The 21,969-nt window shown below is 34.8% G+C and overlaps 1 protein-coding gene across 8 annotated transcripts in view; it reads right to left on the bottom strand.

Moving 5' to 3' along the window:
- LOC113516641 (zinc finger protein ush) overlaps nucleotides 1–21,969 on the bottom strand; it is a 291,573-nt gene that overhangs the window by 27,122 nt on the left and 242,482 nt on the right. For 3 of the 8 annotated variants that reach the window (XM_052901992.1, XM_031907946.2, XM_052901995.1), the window contains exon 2: nucleotides 589–626. The exons of the other annotated variants lie outside the window; for them this stretch is intronic. The gene's annotated coding sequence lies outside the window, so the exon portion shown is untranslated. The remainder of the gene's footprint in view (nucleotides 1–588; nucleotides 627–21,969) is intronic. 8 annotated transcript variants of the gene reach the window in all.

The following is a 21,969-nucleotide window of genomic DNA, read 5'->3' as shown; positions in this document are numbered from 1 at the left end:
TAGTTACTTAGGTAACAGATAGTTAATAGAATACTTACACTATTCGCTAATGTGTGGGTGAAGATACCTACCAAAATGTAACACATATTACTTGTAACACTGACAAATGGCGCGCATGACTTATTTAAAAAAGCGCGTTTGTCAATATTTGGCTGATTATTTTTTAGAAATCGACATTCCAACTAGATATAATACAATAATGTACGGATAATTAATTATTCATATTTAATTTTAGGTTTAGCAATCTGCCATCGAATCATCGTTTCCATCGCGCGGGAATCCGATCTCTGGCGCGATATTATCACGCGAATGACAATAACCGTAGAGGTCGCGACGTTCGCCGCGATACTCGATGTGTGGCCGCCCTTACTTTTTTCTCGATTATAGATTGTATTGTTATGAATCGATATTTATTTTGTATCTGTGTTTTTATGCGCATTTCGCAGTTGAAATTGTATGGGCGCGCGCGATTAATGGTGCATTCTTTGGCTATTTGAATGGATTTAAAACGCATTTTGTTGTCGTTAGCGGCCGTCCGCTCTGTGCCTAGTGTCCATTTGTATTATGATGCAAACGTACGGCAGTTACCTTAGTGCTTGTGGATGCCATTTTGTGTAGTCACTTACCTGAAAATAGAGGATAGATATTAGTGATTTCTTATAGTTGAACACAATATTTTTCGAATAAAATATACGCATTCAGTAAATGGATATACCTATTATTACAATTAGTGGTATTTGAGTAATATTTACTAGTTTTTATTCTCGATTTCATCCTTGTTATCGGGATAATAATGTTTCTTAACCGGGACAAAAAGGAACTTTGAGTCCTTGTCCTTTAGTCATCCCATAAAGAAAGTGTATACCAAATTTCAGCGATCAGTTAAACCGTTAAGGCGCTATACTGCATTTTATATATATATATATATATATATATATATATATATATATATATGCACAAAATGCAGTAGAGTAGATAATACACATTTAGCCAATGCATACTATAATTTATTACATATTCAAATGACATACTTTGGAACTCCCAAAAGCGCGGCATAGTTTAGTAACTTGGATATTATCTGTGCTCGTATGTGACCATAGTGCATAGACACGAAACCATAGAGATCTGTATCGCGCACGCTACACTCTGTCAATAGTTGCTTTTTGTCAACACGCCCCCATGACGGTACCTGTGAATGTATTAGCCTAACCCATTTTCGTGGCCTCATAATTTGGTTGAATGATGTTTTTAGGTACAATATGGCGGTCAAACATACTTGCCTATATAGCTACGTAGAAATGTGGCAATAAAACATAGAAAAAAAATACAGTAGAACAAAGGACCTCTTCCTTTTTTGAAGTTGGTTAAACATCATGTTTTTTTTGTCAAAACCAATGGTGAAGCATTTAATTATAGTACAGTGTTATACCATCGATTGATTGTATATCACCATCATCATATCAGCCGTTAACTGGCCTCCCCCATACCCCTTATGGGGGAGGCCAGCGGTGGTTTTCCCACCACTTTGGTGGAGTTTTAAGAGAGACGCTTTTACCCATCTACTTGGCCATTAAATTCTCTTAGTCGCCTCTTACGACACCCACGGTAAAGAGAGAAAAAAGGGATTGTTAGCAATGGAGTTTGACAGCTTCATTGCTAGTAATATATCCTATTAGGACGACCTTCACGTGTTTCTCCCTGGAAACCATCGTGAACAATCCTTGTTGAATTCGTCACGATGGGCTAACTGACCTGCTTCATCCTCAACTATCATCCTTCACTGGTGGCCCGCCGGTGTATACCGATAGCGCGGGTGGGTTTACCATTCCATTATTACCCATTAAAAAAATCCACGGAAAAGAAAAAAGTGGCCGAATCTATGCCGACGGCGGGGGCGATAACACTGAATTGGTTTTTAAAGTATTGACTGAATGAGTACATCAAAAGAAGAGGCAAAATGCTGGGCCATCTTATACGACATGACGATTTTTAAAGAGCATAATAGAAGGAAAAATAGAAGGCAAAAGAGGAAGAGGACGACCGAGGAGTAACTATATGGGGCAGATAAAAGAAACACTAGGTGTCATGTCGTATAGGGAGGTCAAAGATATGGCCTGGGATAGAACTGGCTGGAAGAAGATGCATGAATTAGTTGCACCGACAAGAGGAAATTCTTAAATGAAAAGAAGAAAGTAGTATATCAAATTAATTTACCAGAAGGAGACTTTGTACAAAAGTCGATTGCTTGTTTACCCCTGTCCCATTCGTGTTTCAACCGTGAAACAGCTGTGTTTGCATGGCTGTGTTTCGGTTTGAAGGGTGGTATATGGCAGTAAATTTACAGGCTACAGAGGAATAACACCTGAGTTCTCAGGAATGGCAACGCATGGGGGTATCATGGGCGAAACAGTATACTCTGTTATGTCCATGGTACGGCTCATGTCTATAGGCGACGGTTACCACTTTCCATCAGGTGGGCCGTCAGCTTGTTTGCCATTCTAAGTTGTATAAAAAAAAATAAGTCTCAACATCTTTACATGTTATTCCACATAACTGAATACCTATCAAAATACGTGAAGTTAGTTTATACATTCCGAATAGAGCCGTAACATCGCACCGTACAAGTTACCGTCATAACTAATGTTACTGCGTGATACGGCAGGGAAACTATGCGGATGTATTTACATTAGTAACCTATTTAAGATGGTACTTCCTACATCGACGACAGCGAAATACGGGCAGTTTGTGTGTGGTGCAATTTATGAGCGACTAGCGAAATTGTTTATTAGGTACTGTTACGCAAAATAGTTAAAATTTAAGCTTATAATTTCATAAATAAATAAATAAATTGATTAAGTAATTAAAGAAACTTAAGTAGAAATATGTATTAAACTTCAGAAAAACAGAAACAAAGATTTTTTTTTCACATATCAATCCATAATGTAAAATTGTTTTTTTTTTTTTTAATTACTTCTTTCAACACAATTGCATCGGTAAAACTGCAGAAAACAGTTTATAATTAAGTAGTAGAGTTATATTATGTATGTATAATTTACTAGCTGTTAATTATAATTCACTTAATATTAACAAGTGATTAAAATCCCTTTAAATATTTTTTTATTATTTCAACCGACTTCAAAAAGAAGGAAATTCTCAATTCGGTCGTTTTTTTATGTTTGTTACTTCATAACTCCGTCGGTTGTAAATCGGTTTGGAAAATTCCTTTTTTATCTGAAAAGGTATATTTATAGATTGGTATCATAGAAAGTTTATCAAAATTGACTTAGTAGTTTAGTTTTTAAATTATAATAACTGATGTTGCCATAATTGAAGTTTTTTTTTCTGTGAATACTTTTTGTCTACACAATTATTGCATTTTATAATCATGCTACTACGATGTGGCTTGCCGAATGTTACGTTCACCATAACGAAAATACCTCTATCTGTTCTGTTAAAGGATCATATTTGTGATAATTGTTGGCCGTGTGATTCCGGCATAGAATAGACCACTTCTTACTTTCCTTTGGGTGCCGTAAGAGGCGACAAAGGAAAGGCGAGGGATGGACAGCAGCGTTCCTCTTAAAACATCTCCAAATCCTAACTGCTGTTGCTAATCTGTCTACTAAGCGTGGCATCTACTGGCAAAACCCTCCAAGGGGGAGGCTTATATGATTTATGGTAATATTTATTGATTTTATAACTTGTACCACACGTATGTCACAGGAAAAACCTTTTATTCGCACGTTTAGCTTTAGAAGGAGTTGCCGCTGTAAGTCGCGAGCTACTCGTAGCACGCCAGTGGAACGCGATACGTTTATGAAGTGCGCTGCATGGCATGCGTGTTATCATTACTTATCAGGTCATCACGTCACATATCACGCTAGCGTGACAAGAATATGGCTTGTGTCAACGCACCACGTTTCGTTTTATTATGTACGTATAAAACAAAAAAAAAAAAAACAACTCCCTTGGATTATAATACCAATTTATTGTAATATTATTGATTTTTTTTAGAGCGGCTTCACTACGCTCACCATCTCGTCAGCTTAGCCAGTATCATATACTAAGGTTGTACATTTTTAAATAAATAAGCAAATTGTGGGGTCGATGGTTTACAAAATGAAAATTGATAGCTCCGTGTGTATTTAAAAGTTTTTTTAAAATTATGACAAATCAAAATTATAATATCGTTAAATATCTATAAAGCATACCGTAGCCAGAGTGAATAAAATCTTTTTTTTTTAATCATATTCGTTCCTTCTCATTTATTATACGTTCCGTTACAGTAAATATTGACCACATTACAAATATTTTCTAAACAAATTAAAATCATTACGAAATAATAATTTTTCCGATAGAAACATACGCTAAAGAAATGATAAAACATTTAGAATTTCCTTTACTAATTTTGATAGTTGCATCATCATCATTATTTTCACTTTTGAACGATTAGGTCTAGGGATAGGCACTTCTTTAAATACTCACAGGAAAGGAAGTGGTAGCCTAGTCTACGCCGGGATCACACGGAATCTCCTTTTAAAGGGGAGAAATATCACACACGATTTTATTTTGTTGCGAAATATGAAGAAGATGTTGAATAACATTGGACGACAATGTTGAATAGGTCTTAATATTTTAATAATATTTTACCAGAGGGAGACTTTGTACAAAAGTCGATTGCTTGGGTACCTCTGTCCCATTCGTGTTTCAATCGTGAAGCAGTTGTGTTTGCATGGCTGTGTTTTGGTTTGAAGCAGTGTTTGATATGGCGTGAATTTACTGGGTACAGAGGAATAACACTTGAGTCCTCAGGAATGGCAACGCATAGGGGGTATCATGGGCGAAACAGTATACTCTGTTATGTCCATGGTACTGCTCATGTCTATAGGCGACGGTTATCACTTTCCATCAGGTGGACCGTCAGCTTGTTTGCCATTCTAAGTTGTATAAAAAAAAAGCGACAAATCGTTGCAAAAAATTAAGAAGTTAGTCGACGAAACTTAGTTATAATATAATTAAAAAAAAAAAACAAGATAATTAAATTAATTAAATATGTATAATTTGTAAAATCATTTTACAACATCAAATAAAGGATCATCGAACTGCTTATTATGTAATTTTAAACAATTAATTATAATTACACGCTCAACTGTATGTTCAAACGAGATAATCTTTTAAACTGGTTTGAAATTATATGTCATGCTATATGCAAATTATATGATGATGCTTTACTGTGTAGTGGACTAGTGGGCGCGCCCTGCCTCGCCTGTATATGGCGTGTATGTCAAGCAGATACATAATTACATGTTAATTAAAGTTTTATATTATCAGCTCGCTAGGTAAGTTAGTTTGGTTACATTTTAGGGCTGTATTTGCAGTGTATAATTGGGTGGGATATGGCAGTAAGATTATAAGGTATGGAGGCATAACACCATCATTATGATATCCACTTTTGGGCATAAGCCTCCCCCTTGGGGGTTTTGCCAGTAGTTGCCACGCTTAGCATACGGATTGGCAACCACAGTTAGACTTTAGAGATTTTTAAAGAGGGACGCTGCTGCTCGTCCCTTGCCTCGCGTAACACCTTCACGTACAGTCTTACACTTGAAGAGTACAATGTGGGTTACATGGTATATTTTGTGATGTTAATAGGACTGTTCATGTCTATAGGCGATGGTTACCATTTACCATCAGGTGGGTCATTAGTTTGTAATTTTTAATAATTATTGCTTTGGCTTCTGTTAATCTTATTAAGATATTGTTTAATATTGTTCATCCCAATCATCTGGACGAGTGGCGGTCTTCCAGCGTGCGTTTTTCAAGGCACTTCCTTCTACGCACAACCATTCTTTGGAATCAACTTCCAGCAGCAGTATTTCCGAACCGATACGACAGCATAACAATTCAAGAAAAGAGTATATTCCTTTTTAAAAGACCGGCAGCACACCTGCAATGCCGCTGGTGTTGTGGGTGATCATGGGCGGCGGTAGTCACTTACCATCAGGTGAGCCGCATGCTCGTTTGCCCCCTGCGTTGTAAAAAAAAAATATTGATATGGAGGGTCCATATTAATTTGTTTCAAATATATTCCACGTACAAACATTGTTTACATACAATTTTATTATATTACTAAGTTAAATATGTTCAGAATATGTATAGATTTATTTATATTATACTATTATGTATATCTTAGATTATAAACATAGAGCATCGAGCCTCAAAAACGGGTCAACTTGTCAGCAAATTGTCAAATTAGCTAACTCGTTTTTTTTTTTTATCAGTCTTTTTTATATATTTACGCATAAAATGTATCTTAATGTATTATTTAATAATTAAAATGACTGTCTACGTATTAAAAAAGATGTAGAATTTATAAGACAAAATAAATATAGAAGTTATAAAGGAATTATCAGTCATAACTATTTATCACGCAAAATTGTATGAAAAAGTTGACCCGTTTTTCTCGAAGTATTTGTATGGAGACATTCTATCTATATGATTTAAGTTAATAATAATGTACGCAATCGTATATATAAATAAACAGACGGACAAAGTGGAAGTTTTGCACATGAGCGAGCGGTGTGGGCGGACGGATAGCAATCTGCATTGTCGGACTGTCAGCGCTGGGTCTTAGGTTCGGTTCATAGATTCGAGTATCGGTACGTGTTCCCGATGTCGCCTGTCCTGTGAGATTTATTGGATACATTCAGCTGAATGCCGTTTTGATTGTTTGATAAATTGATAGATATTGCAAAAAAGAAACACAGTGTCTTCGTAATTCACGTAAACGGCGTAACCATTGCGATTAAATTGCTAGTGAATACACCATGTACCCTCTTTAGGCATTCCGTCACCCCTATCTAATAGTGAGGACAGGATGCCTTATTTATTTATTTATTCATTAGTACAAATATGCGTACATGGCGGATTTAATGCTAAAATCATTCTCTCCCAGTCAACCATAGGGAAGTGTTTGAATACTCGAATGAGGTACTAGTAATTGTTGATATACATACATACTAAAATTACATATATAAAAGAATAAATATGTATAAATAACAAATATACTTACACATATATGATATATACTATATTATACACGAAATTGAGAATAATATAAAGCACTTACTGCTCGGATAAAGTAAAAAAGTGAGCGTGAATGCCTTAAATACTGTACCGCAAACAAAAAAGAACACAGTGGCTTCAGTGGATAAGGTGAAGAAGTTTCAGGATCAGCAACATGTGCGTAATGCTTCTGGTATTACAGGCGATCATAGGCTACAGCGACAGCGTGACAACTAGTAGCAAATCCCTTCCATTTCACTGCTGGACATAGCTCTCCCTCATATATATATATATATATATATATATATATATATATATATATATATATATATATATATATATATATATATATATATATATATATATATATATATATATTCTTTATTGCACTTAAACAATACATACAACGATTAGTTTAACAACTTGTTAGCAAGGGAGGGCTAATCTCTGAAAGAGATCTCTTCCAGCCAACCCAGTGTAGTTAGAGAGAAAATAATTTAATTTGGGTAATCCAGTGCAGGAAAGGTACCGGTGAAAATAATGTAAATACAACAAACACAAATTGTGAATAAATAAATAAATAAATACGTAAATAAGTAAGATAGATAATACATATGTAAAAGTACATAGAATTATCATGTACTATTGATTAAAAGGCGTGATTTCAGTTTTCTCTTAAAGGAAGTAATGGAAGGACTATCCCGTATGTCATAGCAACAGTAGTTACGCTTTTGGTGATGTTTTAAGAGGAACTCTGCTGCTCATCCTTTGACCGTTGAGTTCTTTTAGTCGCTTCTACGACACCAAGTACTACACGGCGAAAATTAATATAGCCATTGTCTTTTAAGACATGTGGAGCAATAAAATACTCGAAATAGTTAGAAATAACTTTACATTAATAAGAAATTAAATATATTCACAGAACTAGTTCAAAACTGTAGTAAGTGTAGTATTGTAAACTATAGTTTTATAAGATTTTGACAATGGATAGAATAATAAAAAAAAATAGTAGAACGCCAACTTTTAAGTCCATCAAAAACAACGTTCGATGTTGCCATTTCTCTTTTGTCAGGCTTCAACAGTCACCATTATTTCAGTCAATTACAGTCCATTTTCGAATGCACAATTGCAGATCAGTAATATAACTGTATAAAAACAAATTACATTGCCTTCGGTGTGCAGACTAATATCGTTTATAGCGTCTAATCTAATACATTAACGGATGAACAATGTTGCGCGCGAGCTTATCTCAAGATACGTGTGTTGCGCAGACCAGATGCGCTAGATATAGCTTTTAGTTGCTAATCACAGATAAACTTCTAAAGTGTACCATTTATTTCAATATATATATATATATATATATATATATATATATGTTTATATATGATATGTAATATGTTTAAACATAATTAAACGTAGTTTAATTTAGATACGATCCCGTTTAGTGATTTTTAAGCTGGGGGTCACGGTTTTACTCGAGGGAATCACAAGGAATTGTGGGGCCTATGATCAGCCCTTAACTGTCCACTGCTGAACATAAGCCTTCCCCACAATTTTGTGGTAACAAATTCTAGGAAAGGATAATTATAGGACAACAATTGAGTGATAATCTACCAAGGCCGTAACAAATCTATATCAATAATTTTAAAGATGATGAACGTTTTTTCTTTTGAAAATATATTAATTTAAATACCTACATTTCAAGAGATATCAATGAACAGTTTTTTTAAAGTATAAGTAGGCACAACTTACTCGCTAAATTGTTTACTGTAATAGGCAATTATTGGCATAAAACCCCAAGGGGAGGTTTATGTTCAGCAGTGGACAGTTAAAGGCTGATATGATGATGATGAAGATGATATTCTAGAAGTTTGAGAAACACTGAACTATGTATATTTTATTATCTGTCTTCCTATGCCACTGTGTTAGGTTGACTGGAAGAAATCTCTTTTAGAGATAAGTTCGCCTTTGCTAACATTGTTATTAACTTATTGTTGTTATTCTATGTTTTAGTGCAAAAAAAGAATGTATATATATATATATATATATATATATATATATATATATATATATGATTAATTAGATCAGATTGATACAGCAATTAGTATTACTGCAGTTCTTTATTAAATGCATCAATTGAATTTTGTCTCACATACGACTAAGATACGAAGTTGAGCGTTGCACCAGGAGCGCAGGGGTGTGGGGTGGCGATGCATATCGGCTATTGGTCGATAGACGAGATTTATGGCAGTGTATCTGAACCGGTGTCTTAATTTACAGCGCCGCCACTGCCGCCTGGTGGTGGGATAAGGATATCGTTTTATATCTACTAATTTGTTTTTAATTTTTCTATTTTCTTTTTTTTTAATCGAATGGCAAATAAGTTCTCAGGAATGACTAGCCACGAGTTTGACAGTGCATTTCGCAGTGTCCATCCATGTTTATAGGCGTGTTACCGTTTTTTGGCAGTCCGCCATTAGATTTCTTGATATCGTGTTTTTTTATTACCTTTTTTTATACCACTATACGTAATCCTTTACTAATATTATAAATGTGAAAATGAGTTTGTTTTTTTGTTACTTTAGAGTGCCTTAACGGTTTAACCAATCAGTATGAAATTTGAAGAAATTTGAGAATACTATACTATTTATATTATTACATGTATCACATCTCCATATTTAGAATTAACAGAATTTTTCATCATGCCTCCCACCAAATTGTTTATAATTACTCCTCTCCATCCAAAGGTTGCCTGCAAGAGATCGCTGTTAGCGATAAGGCCGCCCATTGTTTTCTCACTGTGATCATGTCTTGTAATTGTTTGTATCTATAATAAGTTTACTACTGTAATCTTTTGTAGGAAACAATAAAGAGTATATAGTCATAGATAGAGTCTATCTATCTATCTTTTTTGATAACCCATAAAATAAACACATACCGGTTACGCGGACAAAGTCGCGGGACAAATCTAGTATTTTATATAATACCCCGTGCTTATTTATTCCAATAGAAAATTAAATTAAAAACTAAGTTATCTATCTATCTATGACAATCTTTGTAGACGGAAATACTCAAGAGTGGCTGTTCGTTCTAAAACAATGTAGAGTCGAGATTGTTGGACGGATATCGAACCCTGCACTTTCCGAGCTGTCGTCAAATTCGCATAGCAGATAGATAGACCTCCCACGTCACCGCAGATACCATGGGACATGTCGTGGGGCAGGGCCGCCTCCAGGGATGCGGTTATCAGTAATATAACTACAGGTGAAGCCGAAGTCACTTCAAGTATGTCTTGAAATTAAAAGAACTGGTATTGCCACAATTTAAATACTTTTTTTTGCGGAACATAATCTTAATTATTCTCAATAATATATGGGCCGATTTTACTCACAAAAGACGTATCCTAGAATCCTTACTAATAATAAAATACAAATGTGAAGGTGAGTCTGTTTGTTTATTCGTTTGTTACTTCTTGGCGATATAATGAATCGATACGAAATTTGGTATACATATAATATTTGGAATGGAGAAGAATGTAGGATATTTTTTAACCAACTGAAGAAAAGAAGGAAGTTTCCAATTTGGTTATATTTGTTTTATGTTTATTACATCATAACTTCATCAGTTGTAAACCGATTTACGAATTGGGACACAATTTTTAATTATTATTTCAATCATATTTTTTAGTTACGCAGACGAAGTCGCTGGTAAAGATTAGTACGCACTGATATTAATATAAAGGTAAACATTTAGTTTATTTTAATTTATTTTTAGTATTATTATTACTGAATATAATATTATAAAGAGGAAAGATTCGGTTGTTTGTTTGTTTGTTTGCAATGGATAAACTCAAAAACTACTCAACGGATTTTAAAAGTTTTTTTTTCATATATAAAAAAATACACTATCAGCGAGTAACACTAGGTATTATTGGTCGTATGGACCCGGCATAGAATGTGCCACCCCTTCCTTTCCTGTGGGTGTCGTAAGAGGCAACTAAGGGAGGACGAGGAATAGGCAACAGCGTCCCTTTTGAAATATCTCTAAAGCTTGACTGCCATTGCCAATCCGCCTGCCAAGCGTGGCAACTATTAGCAAAACCCCTCAAGGGGGAGGCTTATGTTCAGCAGTGGACAGTTAAAGGCTGGTATGATGATGATGATGATTAACACAGGACATATATACACTGATGGAAAAAATTAAGAGATAAAAAAAACAAATTTTTAAGTAATTTCTAACAAGCTGTAACTTGGAAAAAAATAATCGTAGAGACATTTTAAAAAACAGTAAATCGTAGCTCTAAGTGTTAAAATTTTTGGATCTTTGATTTTTCTCCTAGTTACAACCTGTTTTGAAAATCACCTAAAAATTTAATTTTTTTTTTATCCATTATTTTTTTCCATTAGTGTATATTATTTTCGGAAATCTTATCTACCCGTGCGAGGTCGGATCGAATAGCTAGTCTTTTATAATCTAAATAATTGGAATTTGTAAAAGGGTCGATACTGAAGCCTGCACTGTGATGAGCATCGTAGGACCCTAGGGCTGCGTAGAATGCAACTTGCAGATATGCGAGATAACGCCCACGCGTACAATGAAGTGTTGCATTGTCATAATATTATTTTTGATTTGATTTTTGATGGAGTTATACAATTGTGCAGTACAGTATACAGGTGTGGGGGGAAAGTGATTGTTAGCAATGGAGTTTAACAGCCCCATTGCTAGTAATATGCCTTATTAGGTCGATCTCCACGTGGTTGTCCCTCGAAACCATTGTGAAGAATTCTTGTTGAATCCGTCACGATGGGCTAACTGACCTGCTTAATCCTCACCTATCATCCTTTACTGGTGCCACGCCGGTGTATACCGATAGCGCAGGTGGGGTTACCATTCCATTATCACCCATTAAAAAAAGTATACAGATGTAGGGAGAAAGGGATTGTTAGTAATGAGATTTAACAGCTCCATAGCTAACAATACACCCTATCAGGTCGACCTCCACGCGGTTCTCCCTGCAAACCATAGTGGCTAATTCTTATTCAATTGATCACTATGGGTCAACTGACCTGCCTTCATCCTCACCTATCGCCCTTCACTGGTAGCCCGCCAGTGTATATCGATAGCGCGGGCGGGGTTACCATTCCATCTTTACTCATAAATATATATAAAGTTAGTAAAAAAAAAAACAACAGAAAAGACATATCGCTTATGAATACTGGTTTCAAAATTATTTTAAAAATAATATTCAAATTAAGAATATTCACTATTTAAAAAATTGTGCATTTATTTGTTGGTACAGTTTACTTAATAATTTAAGATTGTATTAAAAAAAAGACCAACTTCAATCGTAGCAAAGTCAGTTATTTTGTTTTAAAAAGTAAACAAATGAATTGATTATGATAAAATATCTATGTGACCAATCTAAAAGTTTGTTTTCAATTGACATAGTTAATAAGGTAACAAACATGAAAAAATGTACTAATACTGTAATGTACGATACTGAAATTGAGATATTTCGCACTCTCTAACTGCAATACCGGCTGACATTTATTATTATTATTTCAGCCCTAAACTGTCCACTGCTGGACTTTTAGTATAGTAGTAGAATAGTAAGCCTTCCCATACGGGGAGTTTTGCCAGTAGTTGCCACGCCTGGCAGGCGGATTGGCAACCGCAGTTAGGCTTTTAGATATGTTTTAAGAGGAACGCTGTTGTCTATCTCACGCCCTGCTGACATAGTGTTTCTATATTGTTCTAACAGATCCATAATAGTCTAATTTGTCAATAAGCCGATCCTAATTATAACCTGATCCCAGTTATAAAGCTAATTCCTAACTGTTGTTACATGAGTGCAGTATTAAATAGTCACTGGCAATAGATTTGGATTGATATCGATGTTGGATTCAAGATTAGACCAGTTCTTAATTTGAAGTTTGTTGTAAAATTTTTGGTATATTTTTCATTGAAACATTAAAATTGTTTCACTACGTTTCATGATGTAAGTAGTTGTTTTTTAAATTATTACATATGTTAATTTAATATTGCTTTAAAGTTTGAGTCACAAATAAAGTTTACGATTTTAATACGAAACTTCCGAACACGATTTGCATTGCAAGTTTCTTTTTATTGTAACCGACCATTCGTTTTACCTTTTATATAGAAACCTAGTTTTACGTATTTTATATTATAATTGTAAGTTTTAACCTGAATATCACTTGTGTTATGTAATCATTATAAAAGCCTGTCTGATACTGTCCACTGCTGACATACACGGCGGTATCCATATCACCTATGTCTACTCACTTGTTTCCGTGTCGGTCCCGGCATAGAGTGGGCCACCCCTTCCATTCCCGTAGGTGTCGTAAGAGGCTTGAAATATCTCAAAGGACCTAATTGCGGTTGCCAAACCGCCCGCCAAGCGTGGCAACTACTGGCAAACCCCCTAACGCTGTAAAGAAACGGTCCCTAGTCCCCGGTGGCTCCGCTATTCCTAGCAGGGAGTCAGTGGATACAGGTGACTTGAGACTGCTCTTTATGTCAGTCTATTGGGGAGATTTATGTCTAGCAGTGGACGGAGAATAGTTGATAAATGACGATGATTAGGCATCATCGTACAACAACATGTACCTATAATAAATACTTTTTCCTCCCTACCAGTTAAAACTACAGAAAAAAAAAACGAGGAACCAAATAAACAAACGAGGAAATAACAAATACTCGTAATTGCCACTATTAAGCTCGCAATACCAAAACCAATTACTACCCGCAAAACGGTCATAAAAAACCGAGATACCAATCTTATCGAAGCGAATGCGTACTCAATTTTATCTCCGGGTAATTTAGCAAATATACCTAATCACGATGCAAATCTTGGCCGTTAAAGCAACGACAGAAAAAAAAGGCATTAACTTTAAGAGCACATTTCATCCCATCCGCGTGTCACTTGTAGCATTAAAAACGTAACTTTATCTCGTATGATAAAGTTTTGAGTGCCGCACTATAAATAATAACAATGATAAATTACGTTCTTTTTTTATGACACTCATAATGGCAAACAAGCTGACTGTCAACCTGATGGTAAGTGGTAGCCGTCGCCTGTAGACTTGAACAACACCATGAATACACTATGATGGCCATTCCTCATGCGTTACCATTACTGAGGAGTTTTTATGCCACTGAGGTGGCAAACAGATATACGAATATTATAAGTATTGTTGGTATCATTAAATTTTATAGAGACTGAATCCGGAATTTTCGGTCGAAATCCTAAGTTATTAACATAATTTAAAACATTTCATGGTAATAAAATCGTTTAAATTTATATCTGTATAAATAAACTGGCTGTTCCCCGGGGCGTTTTTATACCACTGAGGTGGCATACGGCCCACCTGATGGTAAGCGGTTGCCGTAGCCTATGAACGCCTGCAATACCAGGGGTATTACGCGCCAGTTACCGATTCTAAAGAAACCTATTTCTTTTTGTAAAAAATCCATGCTGTAATTTCTAGGAAAAGTTTCGGTTTCTCATGTTAATCAATTTAAAACTCACCCAGTACGACTGTTTCTACTTTTTTATAGATAAATTAATTTAAAAAATAAGCATTATTTATTTATTTACTTAAACTTTAATATATAGTGTGAATACATATACATTTGGCGGATTTAACACCGGACGGTGTTCTCTACCAGTCAACCATTGGACAAACCGAGAAATAAGTAGGCGGTGGTCACTGGGCATTAATGTTTAAATAAATAATTAAAGGAATATAAAAATATACATAATATAAAAATATAATTAGATTATGTATTTATGGAAGTAACCATAAAATGTCTACACCGGATAGATACCCTATAATTTGATAGTTATGGGGGGGGGGGGGGCAATTAGAAAAATGGACTCGAAGCGATTTTAATCCTCTTGCTCCGGGCCATTTAAATGCAATGCTACAAGTAGATATCGGTGCCAAATATAACAAAAAAGTAAATAAAAAAATGCTGTAAATATTTATTAGGTATAATTTCTTTTGACGTTACTAAAATCTCAACTGGGCGATTAGAGTCAACTTTGTCGGGAAAAATTATGTATGGGGGCATAAAAATTTTAGAAATGTTCAAGTGGGGCAAGGCACAAAAAAGGTTGGGAAACACTGGTCTACACCATATTGCGGCTAGTCCATAGTTTTATATGAGGTTATAAGCGGAATAAAATGCGACAAACGGCCCGCGTGGCCGGCGGTGATAGCGCGCCCATGATGGATGCACCGCCGTGATAACACTGTTTTCACATCAACGATGGCTAACGTAAAATGGCCGGGTTATGTATGTACCTATATCATTGAAGATTATTTTAATATAATATAGGGTTATGTTTTACAAAAATTTCCGACTTCAATTGTGGCAAAACCTGTATTTTCGATTTAAAAATTTAAGTACTGATTCGATTTTATGAAAATTTCTATTGGGCCAATCTGTAAGTATATCTTTTCAGGTAAAAAATAGTTTTTCAAATTGGTATATAACTGACGAAGATATTAAATACACATACAAAAAATACCTACAACTGAATTGAGTACCTCTTTCTTTTTGAAGACAGTTTCAACTAACGATTTGGACGGGTAGATAGAATTTTTGAAAATCATATAAAAGCCTGTGTTAGTCGCCGATAATGTAGCTTTCTGTAAGTGAAATTTTTTTTTTAAAATCGGTCGTGTAATTTTTGAGTTTATTCGTTACAAACAAACAGTCAAATCTTTCTACTTTATAATATCAGTATAGACTATTTTTTTATACAACTTAGAATGGCAAACAAGCTGACGGTCCACCTGATGGAAAGTGGTAACCGTCGCCTATAGACATGAGCAGTAGCATGGACATAACAGAGTATACTGTTGCACCCATGATACCCCCCATGCGTTGCCATTCCTGAGGACTCAGGTGTTATTCCTCTGTACCCAGTAAATATCCCACCCTTAAACCGAAATACAGCCATGCAAACACAACTACTTCACAGTAGAAACACGAATGGGCCAGAGGTATCCAAGCAATCGATTTTTGTACAAAGTCTTTTGTCAAAGTTATATATTGGGCGTATACTATTTATCACCCAATAACATCATCATCATCATCATAGTCATTAATAAATTAAAACTAGACTTAAACAAACACGCAGAGTTGCATCTATGATGTGCATTGTTGGCTGCAGACGAGTAAAATAAACGAGAAGTGAAATCCGCGCTCGGCGTGGGGCACCTCGATAAATGTGCCATATATTGGTAGGTACATTTTTTTTAATTGCAGAGTCACATGCGTTATTGGTTCACGCTGACGGGGCACCAGTGAGAGAGGTGAGAATGAAATTAGGCCAGTAGGCCCATCGTGACGTATTTGCCGGGAATTAACCAAGACCGATTCCAGGGGGCTTTTTTATGGATGATAGTGGAATGGTTACCTCACTTGCGCTATTGGTTTACGCTGGCAGGACACCAGTGAGACTCTCGCTCTCCCTTAGTCGACTCTTACGGCACTCACGGGAAAGGGGTGGCCTGTTCTATGCCGGTACCACTTGGCATATGATATGAGATGGACTAGGAAGCTTGGATAGCCTGTGTTAATAGGAATTAGGCAACGTATATTTGGCAGCCAGAACACCTAGACACGAGCCTGTTCAGATATGTTTGTTTTCTAAATTGACCCGACCGGGATTCGAATTCAGAACCTCATTTATGCAAAGCCACGTGTCCACCACTGCGCCACGGAGGTCTTAGTTTTAAATTGAAAGAAAAAAAAAACTAAATGATCATTTCTCGTGATATTCTATTTTTGAAATTATGAATATAGATACGTAATACCAACTCATACATCACGCGTTCGAGATTTGCGTTGGAAGAGAAAAAAAAAATATCATAAAATCTCTTTTCTTAAATGGAACCGTGACATATCGAGATAAATCCACATCAGAGATCGCGACTTAAATCATACGCCGATTTTCGTTCGCAGCCTTCTGTTATCACTAAAAGCACTCCCGGTTATCTACTGGGGCGCAATCTCACATATTATGTACATATATTGGGTAAAGTTACTCACACACGAGCGTAGCAAATAAGGTGTTATTGGTTGAGATTGCGAGTAAGGATTTAAAATATTTTTATTTTTATATTCTACTGAATACCTAAATTAGTAACATATATACAAGAAACTAACTAACTAGTGAAAAAAGTTATATATATAGAATTGTTATATATACCATGTATTTTCAAGACAACCTTAAGGTTGCTCTCACCAATAAGACCGCCTTACTGTACTTATACTTATTTATTTATTTATTAATTTAGGCACAGCAACAGTATTACAATTCACATTAAATCGACTATAATAAACTTTATAACTAATTGTTTTAAAATTGTACACCGTTAATTGCTACGCACAGCGTTATTGTATAAGTACAGTAAGGCTGTCTGTTTTGCGTTGTGTTTGTAAATTGTCTTGCTTATTTCCTATATTGTATAATGCAAATAAAGTATACTCATTCATTCATTATTTTTTTAGAATTTTTGACCGTACCAAAATGATAAAGTTTCTACATACAAAAGAAGTATTTTTTTGTACGATTTCAAAGTTTAAGGTCGATATTTAAATTAGACATACATACAATTTATTTTTGGGGTGTAAAGGGATTGTTAGTAACGGGGTCTAAAATTTGCGATTGCTAGTAATATACCCTATCAGGCCGACCTCCACGCGGTTATGCAATTCCTCATGATGAGTTAACTGATTTGTTTTTATCCTCACCTGCCAACTGTTACTGGTGTTCTGCCAAGGTATACCGATAGGACAGGCCATTCATTCCATTAAAAATCTGTTTTTTTTTATATTAGCTCGTTAAGTATTTATGTAAACAATCTAAGCAAATTATTTTAAAGAACAATGAAATAATAGTTTAACAAATTGTTGTTGTTTAACAAGTTGAATTAAAGATTTTTTATTAATTTACATTTATCATTATATTTTCTTTTGTATCTTACTGTTTTATGACTAATTTCGAAAAACAAATACCGCAATTATGATATTAACTAAACATTTCAAGTATAAGTTAAGTCGATTTTTAATTAATAAAAAAAAATAACTAAACCATAAATACTCCATAATACGTAATCGATCAGACGCGACGCGCGGTGCCGTGTGAAGGGCCATAATACCATAATGGCAAAGTGATTCATTTGTCTCACCGCTATCCGAATGTTTTAAGCTTATCACGAGATAACGCGGATGGGGCACGAAATTAATGTTTCACCGTGAGCAAGTATCGACTAGATAAACATAGTTGCCATTAGGTGTTATTCAGGAATGTGTTTTGAAGTTAAGGCCAAGTAGGTAGTGTATGTACCACCCTTGGCCATTCACTAGCCATATAAGATTACAACAGGAAGTGTCGTTTTATATTGACGCTGGAAGAATACAAATACAATTTTTTTTGTATGGGGGGGATGGGATTGTTAGTAATGGGGTTTAATTTCCCTATTACTAACAATACACCATATCAGGTCGACCTCCACGTGGTTTCCCCTGGAAACTATTGTGGGAATTCGTCACGTTAGGCCAACTGACCTGCTGTTTTAGCAGAGGCGCTGCTGCCCATTTTTCGACCATTATGTTCCCTTAGGCGTCTCTTACGACACTAACGTGAAAGGAAGGGGTGGCCTATTCTATGTATTCTATGTACTTCTTTATATGTAATAAAAAAACAGAAAAAAAAAGCTACAAGTTGTGGAGTGTAAACGAAAATTTCTGTAATTTGCTCTGGTTAATTTAATCGATTCAGTAGTTTACTTTTTGTGGAGCAAAATCTTAAATTGTATTCAAGTAAATTTAATTATAAGTATTTTTTATTAGTCTTTTCTTATGACTTTATCGCCTATTCGAATAGCAAATTTTTAGGAAATTCAACTGTTGCTTTTTCAAATAAAAGTTGATTACAGGTACATCTTTTTTTTTATATATAAGATAAATATCTTGTACTAATGAATAAATAAATAAATAAAAATAAATAAATATTTATAAGATACGAGTATTAAGTGCGTATAAAACTAGATCATATTGTAAGAGAAGCGTAGATATTTGTTCCAGTAAAGGTAAAGATAATTAATTCATTGCTATAAGATCGGAGCTAATTACAATATTAATTAATATGAAAATATCTAAATAGATGTACGCATTAGAAGGATTATATATATATATATATATATATATATATATATATATATATATATACAGTATACATATCGTACCGGTATAGAGTGTTGGTGCAACAATCTTATCTCACGTACAGGGTTGTACGACGTTTGTGGTACATTTGCGCGACATTCTCGCGACATTAGACACAAACTAACATAACAGTTTAATTAGAAGTGCATCTAAAGCGTATTAGTTGCAACGACTGTCTTTGGGGATGCGGCGTTTAAGGCATAACCGGAGAGCGGATGCCAGGAAAGGAAAAAAAAACTAAACAAATGTACTAACATGATTTAAAAAGCAGAACGAGAAGTTACATTATATTTTCTGAGAATATCGTTATTGATTTAGCTGTAATCTAAGAGGTTATTTATATTCATTGATATGAAGTAAAATCTAAACAAAGTGATTTATCAATGTAACAGATTTTCCCATTTCAATGATTTGAAATATCAGACGCATGTGCATATTTACGTAGATTATAGACTCAGAAATTGATACTTTTAGGACAAATATCATCCAATTCATTCATATAATGATATTTCATCTGATATTTATCACCTAAGTAGACAGTTACTGATACGATATAATATTTATACAAAATAAGACATAAAATATTTATATAAACATTCGATGTGTTTTAAATAAATATCAGGAGGGGAATTGTTAGTAATGCGAATAACCAGTCGCACTACTAGCAATATTCTCTGTTAGATTGATCTTCACGTGATCCTCGCTGGAAACAATCATGATGAATTCCAGGTCTATTCATCACGATGTGCTAACGAACCTACATTTTTATTTTCATCTATACGTATCATTCCTCACTGATGCCCCGCCAGTATATATTGGTTACTATTGCACTGTGATTCATTAAAAAAATTATATCGCATCAATAGTTCATTGAAGTATCAATAAAATGTAGTATGTGTAAAAAAAAAACACAAACACAAAACATAAACATCCAAATAAGGGGAGGGTTATGATCAACAGTAGATAGTAAACGGCTGATGTATAAAAAATATAATGTAAAAAATGAATATATATATATTGTGTAAAAAGTAGGAAAAAATAATGAAAAAATTGCTTTGAATAGTCGATCGAAACTATTGTTTCGATACATTATAAACTAAATTTAAAATAGTATACTGAAATAAATATTATACGATTATAATTGGAATAACAAATTTATTATATTGTTTAACCCATTTTTTTTATTTTTTAAATTACCACACTCCAGCGTCGTCGCAATCAAACGGCAAATATAAATTCCGCTATACTCGTTTAACTTGCACCAGAGTACATTATAGAACTTTTGGTGGCTCGTATTGGATCTTGCAAAGTTGCCCGTATCTCTTAACGTATCGCACTCAATGTCTTGAATACTTCTCTGTACGGTTATGCGGTACAGTTATATATCTACATATAAGTTTTGTTACTATTATTATATCAAATCGTTTACTGTCCACTGCTGGACATAGGCCTCCCCTATAAGGGGAATTTGCCAGTATTTGCCACGTTTGGCAGAGGGGTTGGCAATTGCAGTTAGTTTTTAATGTTTTAAGAGAGATGCTCTTTCCCATAAATCGACCCATTAAATTCCTTTAGTCGCTTCTTACGACACCCACGAGAAAAGGATGGTCCATTCTATATCGGGACCACACGGCCATTTGTAACTATTCCCTTTGTACATATACTTATACATTTATGGATTCTATTAAGATGATTTCATATTATTTTTTCTTCTTAAATATCTTTTAGTAACTGACTCGGCGAACTTCGTATCACCTAATATTCTAAAATATTATTTTCTATATATTTTTCTACTTGAACCATTTATAGTACCAGAGGGAGACTTTGTACAAAAGTCGATTGCTTGGATACCTCTGTCCCATTCGTGTTTCAACCGTGAAGCAGTTGTGTTTGCATGGCTGTGCTTCGGTTTGAAGGGTGGGATATGGCGTGAATTTACTGGGTACAGAGGAATAACACCTGAGTCCTCAGGAATGACAACGCATGGGGGGTATCATGGGCGAAACAGTATACTCTGTTATGTTCATGGTACTGCTCATGTCTATAGGCGACGGTTACCACTTTACATCAGGTGGGCCTTGTATGCCATTCTAAGTTGTATAAAAAAAAAATAGTTATTCTCCTATTCGGGACGGAGACGAATCTAACAAACCATAGATCATCATAGAGTAGACCATAGAGTAACTCGACTTTATTTTATTAATACAGGCATCGTCTATTTACAATTTTATTATTTATTATTTTATATTACACTTTATTACTCCAAGTAAAAAAATAATAAATACAGTCAGTAAATATTAATGAGAAGTGATACAAAAGGCGGCCTTATCATTAAGCAATCTCTTCCAGACAACATTTGGGTAGAGGACATCGAGAAAAAGACATAGGGTAGGTGGCGCACTATTATATACTAATATATTCAAACATACATATATAAAAACAATATACACATATTTAATAGCACACATACAACAGAAGAAGAGAGAATGACGGAGAAAAATGAAGAGAGAACGCAGAAAAATAGTACCAAAGGAAGAGGAAGTAGGATTTAACAGTATTATTTCAACCATTATCCGTCCACTGCTGGACATAAGCCTCCCCCATAGACTGCCATAAAGAACGGTCCTGAGCCACTTGCATCAA

The sequence above is a fragment of the Galleria mellonella genome, unplaced genomic scaffold (genome assembly GCF_026898425.1).
Source record: "Galleria mellonella isolate WM207_F2 unplaced genomic scaffold, CSIRO_AGI_GalMel_v1 utg83, whole genome shotgun sequence".
Taxonomy (NCBI): Eukaryota; Metazoa; Arthropoda; class Insecta; order Lepidoptera; family Pyralidae; genus Galleria; species Galleria mellonella.
Note: the sequence above shows the minus strand (reverse complement) of the source record. Positions and strands in the feature narration are given on the sequence as shown.